Source organism: Pezoporus occidentalis, unplaced genomic scaffold (genome assembly GCF_034315485.1).
Source record: "Pezoporus occidentalis ecotype Australia unplaced genomic scaffold, CSIRO_AGI_Poc_V1 ctg57, whole genome shotgun sequence".
Lineage (NCBI taxonomy): Eukaryota > Metazoa > Chordata > Aves > Psittaciformes > Psittacidae > Pezoporus > Pezoporus occidentalis.
In genome coordinates, this window is record NW_026915910.1 from 633,505 (window position 1) to 652,442 (window position 18,938).

Genomic DNA, 18,938 nt, shown 5'->3' on the forward strand with positions numbered 1-18,938 from the left:
TAAATGAAAATGGGCTTAATTAGAGCATCCAGTACATGCCATACACAGGACAGGCACATCTGAGACAGCTGCAGCAATAGCTCCATATATTAACATTTCAGAAATGTCTAAAAGTGGGCAAATACGCTGCCTTTCACTACAACAATTATATAATAGCTTACTTCATCAAGTGTCATGTAATGGTCAAATGGAAAAATCATATTGTAATGTGAGGGATTAGTGTTTGTCAGTCACATAAATAGACTTAAATCTCACAATTCAGCTGAAGAAAGAATTCACATGGCCCTGTTTCAGAGTTTGAAAGGAAGCCATTAAAGGAATTGCGATATTACCTTGAATCTACATCTCAGCACAAATCTCAGCACGTTTTGCAAGTAACATTACCTCTACTTTTAATAGGGGAAAACAGTGCTTATAACAAATCACAGAAAGCAGTGCAGAGCTTCTCAAACTGCTGCCAACTCAAGCCAGAAAATATTCATGACCAGGTCAACTTATTGAGAAAAAACACCATGCAATGAAGTTATGCAGATTGCAGATGCAAGCAGGCTCTAGCACAGACAGCCTGAGCTTTTCTGTACCATTTTTAGCACTAGCAGTCTGTGGTTAGCTCATGCAGAACCAGTTCATGTAGATGAGGCCACACCTACCAGGTAACCATGCCAGCCACACCAGACCGTAACCTCCAGGGAGACATCAGACTTGAACTCAAAACTTCTGAATCCCAAGAGATTGCTGAATACTTCTGAATCCTGAACAAAAATCTTGGTGGCTTCTAGATTTAGATTAAATTCTGCAGGTTCTGAAAGTTCAATATCTTTCCATGACATAGCTATGAAAATGTGGTGCTGTTTGGCTCCAGCTGTCTCCAAGGATGAATGGGGATGATTAACATGAAGGAGAGGGCATTCGTGAAACAGGCAACAGCTGCAGAGAGAGAGACAGGAGCCCAGTGTGGAGCAGGCATGGGAGAGGAAATGTATTTAAACCAAACTGCTGAATCTTTGGAGAGCTGTTTCTTCTTTTCTAGAAACTGCCACCACTGCTGAGCAAATTCATCAGCTGAGTGACTAATGGGAGACACCCTGAGAGGCAGAGGTACAACTGAGCCAAAACTGCTTTCCATAAAGCCCTGTTCAGTGCCTGTTTGTCTCACTTATTACTGCATATAAAATCTGCCATGTGAAAGTGACTGACAATTGCACTTTCTCCATATATCTTTACATTTTGCATTCTCATGACAAAAGTAGGTAACCTCTGCCTTCAACCCGCTTCCTTCAAAACCACCTCCTTTCTGTTTTCAAATACTTAATGAAAGAAAACTCCGTTCTCCTGAATTTTTCATATCCCTGTTTCTAAAGGAGCCTCTTAATTTTCCATGGCTCCATACTAGCTACTCTGCAAGAAATTAACTCTATCCCATCCAAAACCAGCACACATCAGAAGTAATGTCAGCCTCAACTGGAGTGTAAATCCACAGCCAGAAAATTCAGTTTCCCAGAAAAAAGGGAGAAGCAGGAGGAGCAGATGAGAGGCTGAAGTGCCTTTTATTGCCATAGAAATCAGGTAATGAGTGATCTTAGCCCCTGATTTTGCTCCAGGAGCAGGGAGTCAGTTTCCAAGCCTGTGAAGAGAGGATTTGGCCAGTCTGTCATGATGTGACCAGTGAAATTGGCTTTATGGTGCCTTCTGTTACTTGAGGTTTTAAACCTCTGAGAGCACAGCCAGCAGACAGGTATTTTGTTCTCAGAACAGGAAACACACACGCTATTTGCTGTCTTACAATAAGTTTCCTTTTTCTTTCTGTTGTTGCTTGTGACCTTCTGTATTTCCACAGTGCTCCCTGTTTTGAACTTAGGTATCTAGTGGCTTTTGCCTGTCTCTGATCTCCTCGTTTTAGCATCTCTCTTATCTACAGCACTTGATTCTGTACGTTTATTTTGCTTTCTGTTGAGAACATAAGGTAAAGTGATGTACTAGACAAGTCACTGCACTGAGGTTTAGAAAAATTGCATTAAATCTGGCTCAGGCCCTGAACAGTGAGTTATTTCAACTCCCTGAGGTCTCCTTGTCTGTTCAACTGGGACTGTAAACTGCCTCAAGCAAGGACATACATCCACTGCCTATGTCCATAACATCATTAAGAAAAAGGTCTCAATTACACTTGCCGTCTGTCAGCACCATGCAATCAAATTTGACATACCATCATATGACATCCAAACAGGGAGGGCTTTTCCCTACATCATAGGCACTGATTTCTTCAGAAATTGCACACTTTTTGAACTGCAAAGTAGTATTACACTTTCTGTAAGACTGCAACATGTCTTCTAAAAAACCTCTCCCCCATTTGCTTTTTGCTTCTGGCCATGACTGCATCTCACCAGAAACCTAAGTTTGTGACCATAAAGAAAGGTAGGTATGAAATTTAATAGATTGTGACTGCGACTGCAAACTTCAAAATATAAGATCAAATATTCATATTAAGCTTTAGTAAACAACTCCTCATTGCAAATACTTACAAGCAGTGCTAGGTGCTTTTTTTAGGATGTGATATTTTGCAGGTGGCCTCTGACAGGGAGCTGATAGCAACTACTGAAGCCATGATTGTGATTAGCCTGGCACCACACACAAGCTAGCAGCACTTAACGCACCCAGCTACTCAGAAAAACTTATTAGCTAGGACCTGACCCAACACAAGTTCCGGTCAGTTTTGACTGCAAGAGCTGGTTTGTTTCCTCCTGCAAAATACAATATAAATAAATTTCCAGTCACTTGGTACTACTAAAAGAGTTCATGGGTGAGTTAATATGGCAGTACATTAGTTTCAAACAATAAAATGGTAGAAACCTTGAAATATACCAGAAAAAAAAAAAAAAGAAGAAGAAAAAGGGTAAAAGGAAGTTTCTAATTAAAATATGCAAATGTAAAAGGAAGTTAAATATTTAGATTTTTAACGTTATCTTCAAAATATCTCCCCTGAGGATAGTAGAATCTGTACTAAAGGGCCTAGCAAATGTATTAATTTTACAGAAAATTCCTTGGATTGAATGCAGTCCACATTTAAATGGGCTGTGACAAGTAATTCAGGAGTTTCAGTGTACCATATGACATTTTATTTTTTTATTACCACTGACTTGTCAACAGATTTGATGGAAACAGTTTTTTACTAAGCACAGCTGCTATCAATTTGGATAATGATAGTCCATCACCATTTTTTGTGTGTACAAACAAAGGGAGTGAATGTTCGTGCAAAACAGGGAGTCTTTATAATTCCCATTCATAAACCTTTTGCAGAATGTACAGGGTCAAGGAAAAAATATTATTTGAGCTGCTGGCCTCAGCAGTACAGATGCAGAAATAGAATACTTTTCTGGTCTTGCTAAATTTAATTTCTATGAACTCTGTCCTCATGATATCGTATACAAATAATAAATAGGCACCCTCAGAGCTCCTATCACAGTAACAGCATATCCTGCCAGCATAGCCATTCACTGAATATTTCTACTGCTCTACTTTTTATATTGGTCTATTTCTGACTTTTCAGTCTGTCTGCCCAAGATCAATGAGGTTCCTGCAACAATTGTTGCTAGTGGCTGCTCACTAAGAATGTACCCGGGTGAGCTAAGTTTCTTTCTTTCCTTCTTGATTGCTCTGCAGTGAAGGTTTAAGTGTAAGATTCTTCATCCGTCTCCACACCTGTAGGTAGCAAATTTTAAGGCTAATACTAAGAAAATGTGAATATTTATGATAGTTCCTCATTAGCACAAAACTTGGATTGGATTTCCCATAGCTCAGTTGAATTACTTATGCCTTATTTTAAAAGCCTATTGTTTATTTATGCAATTGCTTTTTGGAACTTCTGGCTAGTTGGAACTCTCATAGATTAAAACATTTGCAAGAAATACTGATTTTCTCTTTCTCCCTTTCACATGCAGAAAACTTGCAACAGTTAATTTACGTGAGAGTAAAGGCTTGGTTTTCTTAAGCTTCATTGCAAACAATTATTTTTTATCTGTATTTTAAATAACATCTATAAAATTGGATGAAAAATCAAACATTTTTAGCAGAATAAATTCCTAATCTTCCAGCAGCAAGATTAAGTTTCCTTCACCTTCCTGCCATACATTCCAATAGGAGATTGTAGGTGGAGGAAAATAGCTTCCCTTTCAAACTCTGGGTTCAAAATTTAGCTCAAAATCTATTATACTGAACATGTTAAAAAAAAAAAAAAGGAATTGAGTATAAGAGGAGAAATTCAACTTAATCCATTCCACTATGTAACCCACACCTCTGGGTATTTTTGTTATTTTCTAAACCAAAATGTTTCTACCCAATTACTTTTTTCCTTAGAGTACCTCTTTCCACAAAAGTCGCAGGTAACCTATCTGAAAAACACCTATATTTAACCATGCTGACCATAGTGTGTTTGTCAAAAAAACCCCGAAGTCTCTAGCGTATCTTTCCTGCATGGGAGTAGTCTACAAAATTTAGAATATTTCCACTTCTTCTAATGAAGCATAACCCACCCTACAAGCATCTAGGGACAATACACAGAAGTGCAAGAGATCTCTAAAGTCTTGAAGCATCTTCCTGTTCAGGTGACCATGTCATATAATCTCATTAAAAATGTAATAAATTCCATTATGAAATTATTTCACATTTTTATTCTTATTGATCCTATGGGAAGTCTACTTGAGAACTTCATGTCTCTGGTGGTTAAAATATTTCTGCTATTATCTAGATTGAATTTATCTAGGCCCCATGAGAAATTATTTGTCTTCTAAGCAACTTTGGGCATCAGTATTAGTTTCTTTTGAGTGTGGATCTAACCTTTGTTATGTTCAACTATAGAACTGAACATAATTCCAGATGGAGCTTCATATGGTAGTTTCCAATGTCAATATACTTCTCTGCAATATTTGGAAGTGTTTCTACTGATCCAGAAAAAGAATACATTTAACTTTTTCATGGATTCATCATACATTCATGGTCATTCCGTCATTCTAAAATAGTCTTGTAATCCCAGAATCTTCCTTTCCTTTGCTAATTCTTGCTGGTGTGCCTCTGGTTGTCACAAAAAACCTCTTGCTACAGGTAGACTTACAATGTGTATTTCCATTGTACACTTATAGTCAGACCATTTCTATTACACAAAAGGTCTCAAGGTCAGTTAGTTCTGAGAGATTTTTATCTTCCTATGTATTACAACACCTATTTTTTGTCATCTTCCCATTTTTAGCAACCTCTAAATTTTTTCACAGACATTAGTTAAAATAATAAATAAGGTGAATCTGAAAAACAGTCCACAAGAAACATCAACAGCAGTTTCTCTTGAGACCATTACATTCTCCTTCAGCACAACCAAATGCCCTTTTCTTTGAATACCTCAGAAATTGCTCTAATCTCTCTTTTTCAGTTTAACTAATAATTTTCAAGCAGTGCTTTTATAAATAAATAAATAAATAAATAAATAAATAAATAAATAAATAACTGCCTGCAGGTTCCTTCTGCTTCCTCTATGGGTACAATGACAACAGATAGAAGCTAGACAATTACCTCTGAATAGATAGCTAATTTCTGTATGGATGAAGTTAAGTGAGATGAAGGCAAACCTATTATCTGAAATTGTGTTATCCCATTCAGACAGAGCATTCAGATTATATCCTTGTTGTATTTATATCATAGAATCATAGAATAATTTGGGTTAGAAGGGACCTTCAAAGGTCATCTAGTTCAACCCCCCCTGCGATGAGCAGGAACATCTTCAACTAGATCAGGTTGCCCAGAACCACATCCAGCATGGTTTTAAATGTTCTTTTACGTGTTCTCTTCATCCATACTATAAGACCTCTTTATGAAAGCAATTTTGCTGTGGAATGAGGAATAGAAACTAGATTATTCATTACTATGTAAAATACCAACCATTAGTAGCTCAACAAAGGAAATATTCACAATATTATACTAACAAAAATTTAGGGAACTAGATTTTTTTTATTAAAATAACTTCAAATTTACTTTTTTTTTCCCATTGAATAGATTACAATAATGTCATTATTTTCCTTTAAAAAAAAGTTAGGGAATATTGACTTTGTTTGAAGCCGCTACCCAAAATCATTTTTATACACAAATACATATTGTGTATTTTGTTTATTATTTGGGTAACAATCAGAATAGGTCAAAAGTGACAGAAAAATTAATCTAATATACTTTCTTCTAAGCCGAACAACTAAAATCTTTTGTGAGACTTTTGTCATTAAATTCATAGCTTTGTAAACATTTCTGATTTAGCAAGGAGAAGGGGCCTTCATACCTTTCAAAAGAGAACCTAGAGGAAAACATGCAATGTATTGTTCAAAGAAACATAAAAATTGCATGTAAGCAAAAATATTTGACATATTATGGACATTTGAAAGTTTAAGCAATAAAATTACTATGACAATCAAGTTATTATGCACTGTCTATGCCACAAGAGCTATCAATATGCATGTTCTTAGTCAGTGGTAATTTTTTTTTTTCACTTTGCATAGCCCGAAAGTGCAAGAAATCAGCAGGGAGCCTTTTTCCTTCAAGAGACCCGTACCATATCTATTCTACATACTTCATATCTAATGAACCCAGTTATATTGTCTAACTTGGAAATATCAGCTGTGATCCCAGAGCTTTTTTACCCTTTTTTCCCTGTATTCTGGTTTCTGAATAAATGTTTTCTTTAATGTCTGAAAGAAATAATTGAAGAGTAGCTGTCGAATATGAGACAGAAAAAAAAAATTAAGAACTAATCATCACTTCTTAAATTCACTTTATTCAAATAAAGGGATCACCTGTGTTGGTTTGTTTTTTTTTTTTTTCGTTTTAAGATAGAGTTCAATTAGTTTACAGTGACCTTAAGATTTGTCTAAACTCAATGGTACAGATCCAAGTTTTGATTAGTTAAGCAGATAAACTTGGATTTTGAGTTTCAAAATGCTGGTCTAAATTCAAGGTCATTATCGAAAAAAGGATCCCAAAGGTATTTATCCCAAAAGAGCAGAATAATTTCCACTGCTATACCTAATATTAAAATGGATTCTATTACTGTTTTTCCTGCTATTAGAAATAATTGAAGGCAAAAAAACAGGGTCTACACTTAAACACTAGTAATTGATTGTCCAGAGCATTAAACTCTCATCATGCTTTTGTGAGCTAGCATTCTTTCAAGTAGAGCACAGGCATCAATCAGAAGCTAACACATGATAGAGATTTTTTTTACAGGCAATAAGAACTAAACTGCACCAAGTTTGGCTCCTTTTTCTTTCAGGGTTTGCTACATGTCTCCTGCAGACTTTGCATCCTCAGATATTTGCACATGACTTCATGCTACAAACCAGGACATGCAGTACTTCTTTTCCTGGTATGAAAACATCACTCTCATGATTTGAAACACAGCTTTTATATTTATTTCAGACACTTTCAAGCAGTTGTGACTTTTATGTTTTCTGTTTGTATCTCAGTGGAAAATATTGCAGTGAACTTGGCAGGGAAGGAGGGATAAAAAACACAAGGGGGGGGTTAAGAGGAAAGTAACATGCATAAAAAACCAATATATGTGATTCATTACTTCTTCAACATAATACTAACAAGATAAGACTTTTTAGTTGTTATTGGAAACTGAAAAGTTGTCCATTAGCTTCAAGGTGCTTCATAAGGTTTCTCCTGCGTACCTACCACATTTCACCCTCAGCCTGGGTTGTCATGTACTTGTCTCTGCAAGTTCAGGGATAGCCTGCAAAATCTGCAAGAGCTACACAAATGCCCAAGAACTCTGCAGCACATTTACTGAACATTTTTTTTATTATTTCTTTTTAAATAAAAAATAAATAAATCTGCTTCACCCAATGTCATCATAAAAAGTAGGGCTGAAGTACACACTTGCATAATGAGATCTCACCATTCACATCTTGAACATCTCACAATATGGGCTGTTGGGCTTCCTAACATTCTGCTAAAGAGCTCAAGTTGCCCCATATCCATTTCTTCAAGATGATAGGGAATAACCAAGGAAATGCCTTCTGAAAGCTGCTATATAAGTACTGCGTGTCTGCTGTATGGCATATACCTCTCATACTCCTTGGTGCTGCTATGCTTACCACCCACGCTTAGTAAAAGGGGCAAGGGAGCCTTGGGAAAATGTTACTAAGGAATATAAAATTCTGGTAGACATGGACCCCACTGACTCGCAGGAGGCATCTCTGGGCTCCTCTATGACTCCATTAGTTTAAACTTTTTTGTATTTTTGTAAATAGATGCCAACATTTCTAAGTGACCCTGAAGAATGTTCTTTTTTCACAAAGCAGAAGCTCACGTGATGAATTCTTAGGCTGTATCTAAAACACAGAACAAAATAGGTCCAGGGACTCTTCTCTGAAGTACATTGGCACTGATTTACTCCAACTACGCTGCTGCAGAATTGGCCCTTGTTGCCTTCTGGCCACTTTATGGTGCCCCAGTGGCTGTAGGGTGTAAATAGAGGGCAAGGTAACTAACTGAGGAGTACGTAAAACACCCTCTTAACTCTTAGTTCTGCAAGTGATATTAACAGGCTCCCTTCCCCCATTCCCCCTAGAACTGGAGTCACCCTGAATTTGACCTCATTCAAAAAACTAAACGGAATATGCCATTGGCTACCTGGGCAGAAACTGCAAGTAAACTGGAAAATGATTGGTTAAGCAAATGGTGAAAAGATCATAAGAAGAGGCCACAAGTGTGTAGTAGGAGATTTTACCTGTATAGATACAGAGCACAATAGAACCTATAAAATGCAAAAAATAAAACTGAGGCATAAAGAGTCTGACTTATAAAGGCTGATAGATTTGCTCCAGACACAGGTCACTCACAGCTGGTTTTGAGTGGGTTGTGTCCCTTCTCGTCTGGTGGAACCCGAAGCAGATCCTTTACCACTCTGCATGGCCCACAGGAGAAACCCCAGGCCCTCCGTAGACTGAAAAACAAGACAACAATTAATTTTATCATAAACTTCCCTAAATTGTGTCAGGAGGAACAAAAGTCTTGGCAAATTCTTCTTATTATAAAAGATCCAAAGTAGAAGGAGAAACAAAAGAAAGAAAGAAAACAGAAAAATAGGCTCACCACCTCATGGATCCAGTCCACATTTTGGTCAGCGATTGGAAGCCCTTTCATCTGTAGTCCTTGTAATCAGAGAATCCATTTTTATCCAAGATGCACACGACACAGCTGAAGGACGGTTTTACTTTTTTCTAGGGCCAGGCTCTCCCAAAAAGTTCCCCCAGGTGAGGCTCATCCATAGGGGTTCTGATGAGCCCCAGACCCAGCTTACTTTGTGCCCTTGCAGGCGCCGCAGTTTCTGAGCCACTGTCTTCGGGCAGTTTATCTTCGGGACCTCAGAGCAGGCGACACAGGGAAGCATCGCTTCTACTTTGGAGGAGCCAATCCCTGCTCTGCTCCCCCTGCCGTCTGCCCGAGAGATAACGAGCTGTCAGCTCCTTTTGAGTTATTTTGAGACAAACACAAGGGTCTCTTCACCGCTGCAGGTTGCAAGCCCTCTCTAAGTTGGTTAGGCTGCACCACTCAGGTTGATGCACACACCCGCACTTGCACACTTTTTATCTGTTGCTTTTTGGTAGCATAGAGAAGACCAGCAAAACCCAGGTTTTGCTGAAGATCTCCACAGCTTGAAATTCTTTTTCATTAAGTTAACTTTTTTCTTTTTATAAATTTTTTATAGTGGAAGACCGAGGGCAGAGACTTAGATTGTGCTGCTGCGACTATCCTGGATACAATGGCTGACCTCAGCACATCTCCTTCTGTGATATTTATTCCTGCGGAGCTCCCAGAAGAAAGCAATGAATCTACTGCAATCAGCAGCAGCAAAGTGTTGTTTCCATGGCACATTTTTAAACAAGGGAGACATGAAGTAGAGTAGAGGCCAGGTAGCCTTTACTGGTTGAAAGCTCAGCTGGCTTCATCATCACCACTAAACATCTCTAGTAAAACATGAGATGTGTCTTTCTGAAACCCTGCATAACCAGTTAGTCTTTAAAATAATATTTTCTGTTTATTGAGAAGGTCTACAATTGAGACTGAGGCTTTCTTTTTAAAATGTAATGAGAACAGAAAACAAACGAACACCAGCAACCTAGCCCAGACTCCGTCCTTAGAAGTTACAAGGTGAAACAGTTGAAACTATGACTATGGTTTGGAGGTGTATCCTATGCTTACTTTCCACAGATGTTCATTCTCCTGGAACATCTGTATTAGATGCTTTTTAATGGTCATCACATGTTGATATCTACAAGTTCATTTGAAGGCTTTTTCTAACATGTTGTCATGGTTTAACCCCAGCTGGCAACTAAAGCCCACAGAGCCTCTCGCTCCCCCCCCACCAGTGGGACTGGGGAGAGGATTTGAAGAGTAAAAGAGAAAATTCATGGGTTGAGATAAAAACAGTTTAATAGGTAAAACAAAAGCTGCAAACACAAGCAAAGCAAAACAAGGAATTCATTCACCACTTCCCATCAGCAGGCAGGTGTTCAGTTATCCTCAGGAAAGCAGGGTTCCATCACACACAACTGTTATTTGGGAAAATAAATGCCTTCACTGACACTGTCCCCCTCTTCATGCTTCTTCCTCAGCTTTATATGTCGAGCATGATACCATATGCTATGAGATACCCCTTGGGTCAGTTAGAGTCAGCTCTCCTGGCTATGCTCCCTCCCAACTCCTTGTGCACCTTCAGCCTGCCCACTGGTGGGGTGGGGTGAGGAGCAGAAAAGGCTTTGACTCTGTGTAGGCACTGCTCAGCAGCAACTAAAATGTCCCTGTATTATCAACCTTGTTTCCAGCACAAATCCAAAACATTGCCTCACACTAGCTACTATGAAGAAATTTAACTCTATCCCAGTCAAAGCAGGGCACACCTATAGGCCATTTTCTCAAACATATGTGTGTCTTCAAAAATGTCTTTAAAAGGACATCTACTGTTAATAGTGACTATTAAATATAGGGAACTAAGACTCAGTTCTGCAGACACTGACATGTACTAGGACAAACAAAAGGAACATAGAAAACAGTAGAATCACTGATTATGTATTTAGCCTTAGGAAGGTCAGCAGCATAAAAGCAAAGCAACTTTCATTTCAGAAAATGTACCCAACTTTATTGGCTTTGGATCACATAGCTATAGGGGGGGTTTCTATTGATTTTTGTCTCAGCTTTGACTGTGGACTAGGAGTCAGATGGCTATCCTGCTAGGAAAAGCTATAACTGCGCTATGCATAGTCCCATTCAGGATCTTTTCCTAGACTTAAAGGCTATTGACTATAGATCTTATTCTCTACTCCCCTGTGCTATAGGGCTGCTGCTGACTACCACAGAGCTCTGGGCTGGTAGTTTGTCAGCTATTTCTTGGGACGAGTTCCAAATTTCCATTTCTTTTATTAACCATTTCAATATTTCTTCTTTCCATCTGGCTCTAATGCTTATACCCTGATGTGCTCTTTATGGTCTTTGCAGCACCTAGGGCAATGCAATTTTCATTTTTGGCAGCTACTGAGAGCCATGGACTCTTTTGCCTGCCTTTATTTCTGCATGTCATATTAGTATAAGCTAGTGTAATTGACTGTAGCTGGCATATGTTGCCAGTGTTGTTCAGTTGGCACAGTGAAGGGACTTCCTGAAGAAAAGCGAATTTTTCCATAGTGTTTTCAAGTCTGCCCATGTAAACTTACAATTGCCTGGAACCTGAATGTTGGAGCAAGGCTCTGACCAACAGGCAAGCAGATCTCACACTGTTCTAACAGATGTAGATGAGCAGAGACTGCCAAGTGACTGTATTTGCATCAGTTGTGTTAACTGAAAGCATAATTTTCAGCTGAAAAGGCTACTTACAGTTTAGAAAGCTTTAGGCTTAGAACTGGTTTACTGCCATTTAGCAGATTTTTTTTTTAAAACTCAGGACCTCTGTAAACTTAGAGCTAGGTGACGTCTTGGAGTGGAACAGGGCATTATCATAGAAAAGAGCATGGTCCCATTTAAACATGCCTTCCCTCTCTTCTCTCTTTTAATTCACGGCCTGAAACTAACCAAGACAATCATCTGCATTCCTACCGAGTTTCATCTTACGAGGTCAGCAGTCTTGTTCTCTGCATTTTTTTCTGCACAACAGGGGTACTCACAATATAGTGCAACCCCCTGGTAAGGGTGATACTACATGGATTCTTGAAAAGAAAAGCATGTGTGCCAATTTGGCTTGAATTCTTTGAACACATTGCTGGATTGTTAATGCAGGGGAAAAAGGATGGTCATATAATCTGTCTGCATTTCACAATTGCTCCTGGTGCCACATGACACTACAGAGAGACTTTTTTACTAAGTCAGAGAGCATGTTACAAAGAGTAAATGCACTGAATTGGATTAAAGGCTGGCTTGTAAAGAGGAAATGGTTCGTGCTGGAAAGGAGCGGACAATTCAAGATGACGAACAGTAATGACAGGGTTGTTGCAGCAAAGCTCATTATTAATAACATTGGCAATGATGCATATTAATATTTTGCACTTCTATAGCATTTTGGTTTTTGTTGGGTTTTCTTTGAAGTACTTTACAAACATCTAATTAATCATTATCTAATTAAGAATGACTCTGAAATGGGCTGGGGGGGCGTGTATGACAATATTTAAAATATGCCTTTGTTTGATAATGGCACAAAATAGGAGGAGGGCAGCAGCCACAAAGGCACAGAGCATACACATTCAAAATGTTTTGGATAGCTGAGGTTTATGGTCTGATAATTGGCTTATGCAATTCAGCATAGAGAAGTATAAAGTAATAAGAGTAGGGAGGATCAAAACTATCCACAGAGACTATAGCCTAAAATGAAGCACAATATAAACCAAGAATAGACTTGGACGTGATAATGGATAATGCAGTAAATCCTTCTCTACAGTGTTTGGCAGAAGCAGAAAAGGCCTTAGGATTTACATTGTATATACAATTGGTGTCTTTTTCTATTAAATAGGGCAGTAATGAGACTACATTAGGAATATTGTGCACTTCTGGTCTCCTTAAGCCAAATTCCCTACTAATTTACCTGTCACGCAGCTCTTTTAAAGCCATCAGATTTACAGAGGCCATAATTTGACATCATATTTTTAGTTTTGATCATACTGTTAATGAAATTCAAGAGCAAATCAAGATATAATTTAGTTACAGATCAAGTCCATGGGCAGAGAAATAAGCCAGCATATTCAGAAGCTGACATCAGTGCCCCATCTGTCTCCTAACATGGTGAACTGGGATCCGTTTGAAGGGGCTGAAGGGGCTCCATTAACTCACATTACCGTATCTTAGGCAAATGCAGAATTTTCTCCCCTCTCTAACATTATGTTGAGGAGAAAGTGTTAGAAAGGGGCATGAAGTCAGCACAGTGTACAACCAGGCACAACAGCCAATTCACAACTACCTAAACTGATATTCAAAGTCATTGAAAACCAGATGACACTTAAGTTTGGAAGATTAGATGGCTGCCTCTCTCACTTTCATCTCCCATAGCACATTCACTGGAATTCCTCCGAATATTGCAGGAACATTTGGTATTTGGAGGAGACAGCATATCTAATGAGTATCAGCTGAATCAACTCTACTTATTATAGGAAGGACATTGCTGATAATGAAAAGGCACAGCAAAGGCCACGCAATATGATTAAGGGTCTGAGTGCATGAGTTATGAAGGAAGATTGGCTTATAGTAGAGAAAAAAAAGCTATCTATCTTAGAAGTATATATGAGTCCAAAGGGATCAGATAGACACCAGCAAACTGATTAGAATAGTAATTAATTTCTTTAAAATACTAAAGTTTATGTTAAACTCGTGCAGGAGAAGTAGCTTTCACAAGAAGAAATGCAGGCAATATTTCTTCACAGAAACGTTGATGCAAAAGAAGCTGGTAGAAAAAAAACAGCAATTAAACAAGGACAGTTTCTTCAACATACTCAGAAGAGCAGTCACACATGAATATGGTAGTTTGGTTTGCTAGAGAAAAAGGATCAAGTTTCTGAGAAAAAAAAAAGTGTAATGTGTGCAATTTTTCCTATTATACTCTCCAACTATCTCACACTTACGTAGGTTAATTCCTACTTCTAGTCATGTATGCAATTGAAGGATATAAACCCTGGAGAAACAGTGGTGTCAGGCAGCTCTACCCAGAGCTGAAGTATTGTGAAGATGTAATTGCAGCTAACAAGGGAATCTCATATATCTTAAACTCAGTTTTCCCTCACTGGGTTACTATTAGTCTTATCTTAGCTATTTGTACTTCTGCAGGGCATTGGTAAGAATGGAGTCTTAATGTAATCAGGTTACATGCAATGAATGGTTCTAGGCTCACTGATTGCTTTCACTCCTTAACAGCCCTCTTCTTAATCACTGACCTGATTCCTATCTCTGCACTTTTTGTTTGACCTCAGCAACTGGTTGTTTTTTTTCCAGAGGAATACAGGGATCACACTGACTGCATTGGTGCTCCATTCTCTCTACTGTTGCTGTCATGACAGAAAGCAAAATCTGTATCCACAAATGAATATCCATTCATGTCTGCTATAAAACATGTTACAAAGCATCCTAAGTCAGATTCAAAACCTTGAGAACAAAAGACCATAAGCCTGGAGAACTGCCAAACCCACAGGGGGAGAACAGGAGAGATGAAGTGCATTGTCCAAATCCTTAAGGCAAAGTGGTTCCTGAAAGTTCAAGGTCACGAAACACTAGAAAAGAAAGCTTAAAAAAAAAAATTATTGTTTTCAGCCTTATGTGGGACAAAATTCTTTCTTAAAAGATGTCTAGTAATCAGCTGGACCCTGAGAATGTGAACCTCCACCAAGAAGACCATTCATCCCAGCTTATGAGTTAAGACAGCTTCATAGGGAAAGCAAAGGGTGTGCTTGCAAGCAAAGCAAAACAAGGAATTCATTCACCACCTCCCATTAGCAGGCAAGTGTCCATCCATCTCCAGGAAAGCAGGGCTTCATCACACAGAACGGTTACCTGGGGAGAAAAATGCCATAACTCTGAACATGTGCTTGCGTGTGTGTGCCCTACCTTCTCCTATTTCCCCATCTTCTATTCCTGAGCATGATGCTGTATGCTATGGAATACCGCTTTGGTCATTTGGGATCAGCTGTCCTGACTGTGTCCCCTTCCAACTTCTTGTGCACCACTAGCTGATTTAGAGCAGGGCAGCACAAGAACTACAAGAGGCTTTCAGGTTGTGTAAGTGCTGTTCAGCAGAAGCTAAAACATCGGTATGTTACTAGCATGGGTCTGGTCACCAATCCAAAATACAGCAACTTAAGAGCTACTGTGAACAAAATTAATATCCCACTCCAAACGCCTACATTCCGTAACTTCTATTACTCACAATTCTTTTAGCTCATCTTCCCCATTTTCTTTGCAAGGATTTGTAAAGGGTTTGTCAACATGATTTCCCCAAAACCAAGGTAAATTTATTCCTTTATTGAAACTTTGATTATTTTATTAAAAAAAAAAAAAGCAATATCTTACAATATAGCATGATTCTATAAATCTGCTTGAATTTATATATTTAATCTTTAGGAGTATCCAAAACTAAAAAAAAATCTCCAAATCCAAATGTTAATACAGACCCAAAAACCTTTTTGCAAAATCTCTAGTAAGAAGTCAGAAATGGGGGAAAAAAAAATAAATCAGTTAGTTCAAATTCTTTACATTCTTCTTTCATAGCAAATGGGTAGATTAAAGGAAAAAATCATGCAAGGTTTTTAGAGAAGAAAGCAACCTCTAATGTCAAGTAAATGAATTTCGGTCTGTCAAAGAAAATTTGATAACATGGTTTCTAGGTGATTCATTTGTTAATGTGCAGAGTATGAATAGAGTCTCTAACCCAAGTGTGTGTCCACAGATTTGACATGCACCTGGCATCAAAGGACATCCTGACAGAACAACTTAAAGGTTCTCATCTAGAAGAATAAAATTAAATTAAATTAAGAAATACATAGCAATTACCACACTGAGAAATTCAGAAGGAGAAAAAAAAATACATTAACTTTTCCACTAGACAAGATCTTAGAAAAATATGACAACTCATACTGTCTACTATGCAGGCAATGTCATTTATCAAGTCCAGGTAAAATGATAGTGAAGCCAAGAATTCAGACCTGCCTGTAACTCTGAGTTATTTTATTAGACTCCATCCATTTTGCATTGTTATTGGACCATATCAAAAGCAAATTTAACATTAAAATTGCTTTTTGCATAATACAAAAAAGAAAAAAGAAAAAGAAAGGGTTTGAACTGAACAGTTCAGGTGTGGAGTCTAATATCCCAAAATCTGAACTTCCAGAGAATGTTATTTTAATGCACTTAATTGTAAAAAATTCTTTCTTGCTATGGCAGCCATACAGTAGCACAAGCATTACATACTGTGCTAGCATATTATGGCTGCTGTGCTTCAAGGCCAGGATATCAGGAATAGGATTTTAGCTTTTTGAAAGCATAATGACCTGAAACAAGCAAACTGTCAGCCTAAAATTAGTTCCCCAAATGCCTTTATTGAGTTACATTTAAATACAAACCAACCTGTGTCTGTGAAAGGTTATAGATACAATGTATCTGTCTGCTTAGCCACACATACATACATATAAATTACTTTCACCTACCTAGAAAAATACTTTTTTGTGTGTGTCTTTATCTTCCTTTTTCTCCCTAGTTTCAGTAAAATAAGTCAAGTTCCAGACAATAAACAGCTTAGTTAAAAAAAAATATGTAGGCCATTAATCTTAAGATTCAGCTAAACCTCTGTGGGTCTTCTTAAATTTCCCAGGGGATTTTTAAAACCTCATATTTTTAAGACCTCAAGTTCTAACCCTGTTAATTTAAGCCAGTCTGAGAAGAAAAGAGATATATAGTTCACATCTCCATATCCCTTCCCACCTCTCCCACTTAGCTGTCCCAATAAAACCAGGGAAGAAGGATACAGGTAGTGTTAGCAGGAAGAAACAGTGGTATTTTTAAAAGCAATACAGAAGGGAGAACACAATGATGACCTTCATATCCAGAAGAAAAGGAAAAAAGAATGGTCGTCCAGCAAGTGAGGTTAAGGATAAGCCTGCGGACTAGGTAAAAGCCTTAAACAGTGAAGAAATGGACTAAATGAGACAGTTAGGAAAGAGGGAGTTGTGGTCTACTGATATCAGGAGAGACTTTGTGCCTCATCAGTTTCAAGACAGCTTTGTTCATCGTTATTGTAATGCATATGCAGAAACCATTATTCAGATGCCTGACCACTACTTACTGGGTGATAAAAAATAATGGTCAAACTGCAACATTTGCCATCAATTTTAAACAGTGAGTAGAAAAAGAAATTAGATGTAGCAGTTCATGATCTATTAAGAGGAGCATGGTTCAAATGTGGGGTAATAAGCTGCTGCTAGTTTTAAGCTGTGTTAAATAAACACAAAAAACAATTTTCTGTCTCTGTCCATTTATATGCTAGCATGTGGTCTCTTCATTTGTCTTCTGTCATTTTCTGTATATCATTCTTCTTTTAAAGTGGAATAAAATCCCTAATTTAAGAACCTAACCTTGTACTGAAGTCTTGCAGCCCAGAATCCAGTTCTTGAAGAAGCTCTAGATTTATGCATCTGGCATGTTCTAAGGGGATTTTGTTTTACGTCCATCATGTGATTCTTTTTCACTCTTCACATATACATACTACATCCCTAAGTAGCTGCATAGAGGTGAAGAATAAGATCGTGGCTTGAAGGAGAAAATAAATATTTCCAGTATATATTTGATATCTGTGAAAGTGGCAGATTCTGAGGTTGTCATGGATGCCAGCAGCTTCAAGGAACATTTTCACATTAGCAGTGTCCAGAATTTACAAGAGAAGCTCCCAATTACCTTTTAGATTTTCTAGAATCAACATTTGTTTTCGTGATGTCCACTGAAATAGGTGATTGATCTGAAATTAAGAAGCTCTTTCTGCAGTTTGATTCTTCTAACTGTGTTGCATGGTTTTGTTAATGTCCCTCTGGCTTCCTACTAAATCCAAACAACTTAGTTCCTTTGTTTATAAAATGCTACATGTGCCAAAAGATGCACTGTTTTGTTCTAATGCAACCAATAGCAAGTGATAGTACCCTGGGGAATTCCAAAGAAAAGGAAAACAAGCATAAAATGCTAATGTGCTTCTCCATTGCCTTTCGAGATTAGAGGATCCTCCACCGATATTTTGACTGTTATTGCACTGTAGATAATTTCAATGGAATTATAGACTCATAGAATAACTTGAGTTGGAAAGGATGTCTGGGGATCTTCTGATCCAATCCCCAGTATAAAGCAAGACAAAATTAGAGTAGGTAAAAGAGCACTTTGACCTGCTGAGGACTGAAGGACAGAGATTTCACAGCATCTCTGGGCATCCTGCTCCAATATTTGCCTGCCCTTGTGTAAATGTTATTCTCCATAAATCAAAATATCTGTTGTTGCATCTTCCATTCTTTGCTGCTTCTCCTGTAACTGCTCTTCTCTGAAAGGAGGCAGACACCATCTTCTCTGTAAGTTGTATAGGACAGCAATTAGATTCCCACCGTCCCCTTTAGTTTACTCTTCTCCAGGTTAAGCAAACCCACTTCTTCAGCCTCATTTCACCTGTCATATTCCACAGCCTCCTAAACATCTTAATGACCTTTTCACTTAATACTTTCCATTTTGTCAATATCTCTTTCACTGGGGGCCCAAAAGCAGTCACAGTCTTCTTTCTCATGTTTCACATGGCAAGACGACAGAAAGGGAAGAAATATCTTCCCAATAATGGTGCTTATACTGGGCACTTTGACATCTGTCTCAAGAAAAGATCTTTACAGAAGTAGTGCTCCTGATTCAAGAAAAAG

The 18,938-nt window shown here is 38.1% G+C and overlaps 1 long non-coding RNA gene across 6 annotated transcripts in view; it reads left to right on the plus strand.

Annotated features, from left to right (window-relative positions):
• LOC134173922 (uncharacterized) overlaps positions 1-18,938 on the plus strand; it is a 51,583-nt gene that overhangs the window by 14,970 nt on the left and 17,675 nt on the right. The window contains exons 3-4 of one of the 6 annotated variants that reach the window (XR_009968443.1): positions 1,031-1,098; positions 7,252-7,779. The exons of 2 other annotated variants lie outside the window; for them this stretch is intronic. This is a non-coding gene — a long non-coding RNA (uncharacterized LOC134173922). Of the gene's footprint in view, positions 1-1,030; positions 1,640-1,963; positions 2,738-7,251; positions 7,780-18,938 lie in introns of those variants that run through there. 3 more of the 6 variants (XR_009968445.1, XR_009968444.1, XR_009968442.1) reach the window with 3 other exon arrangements.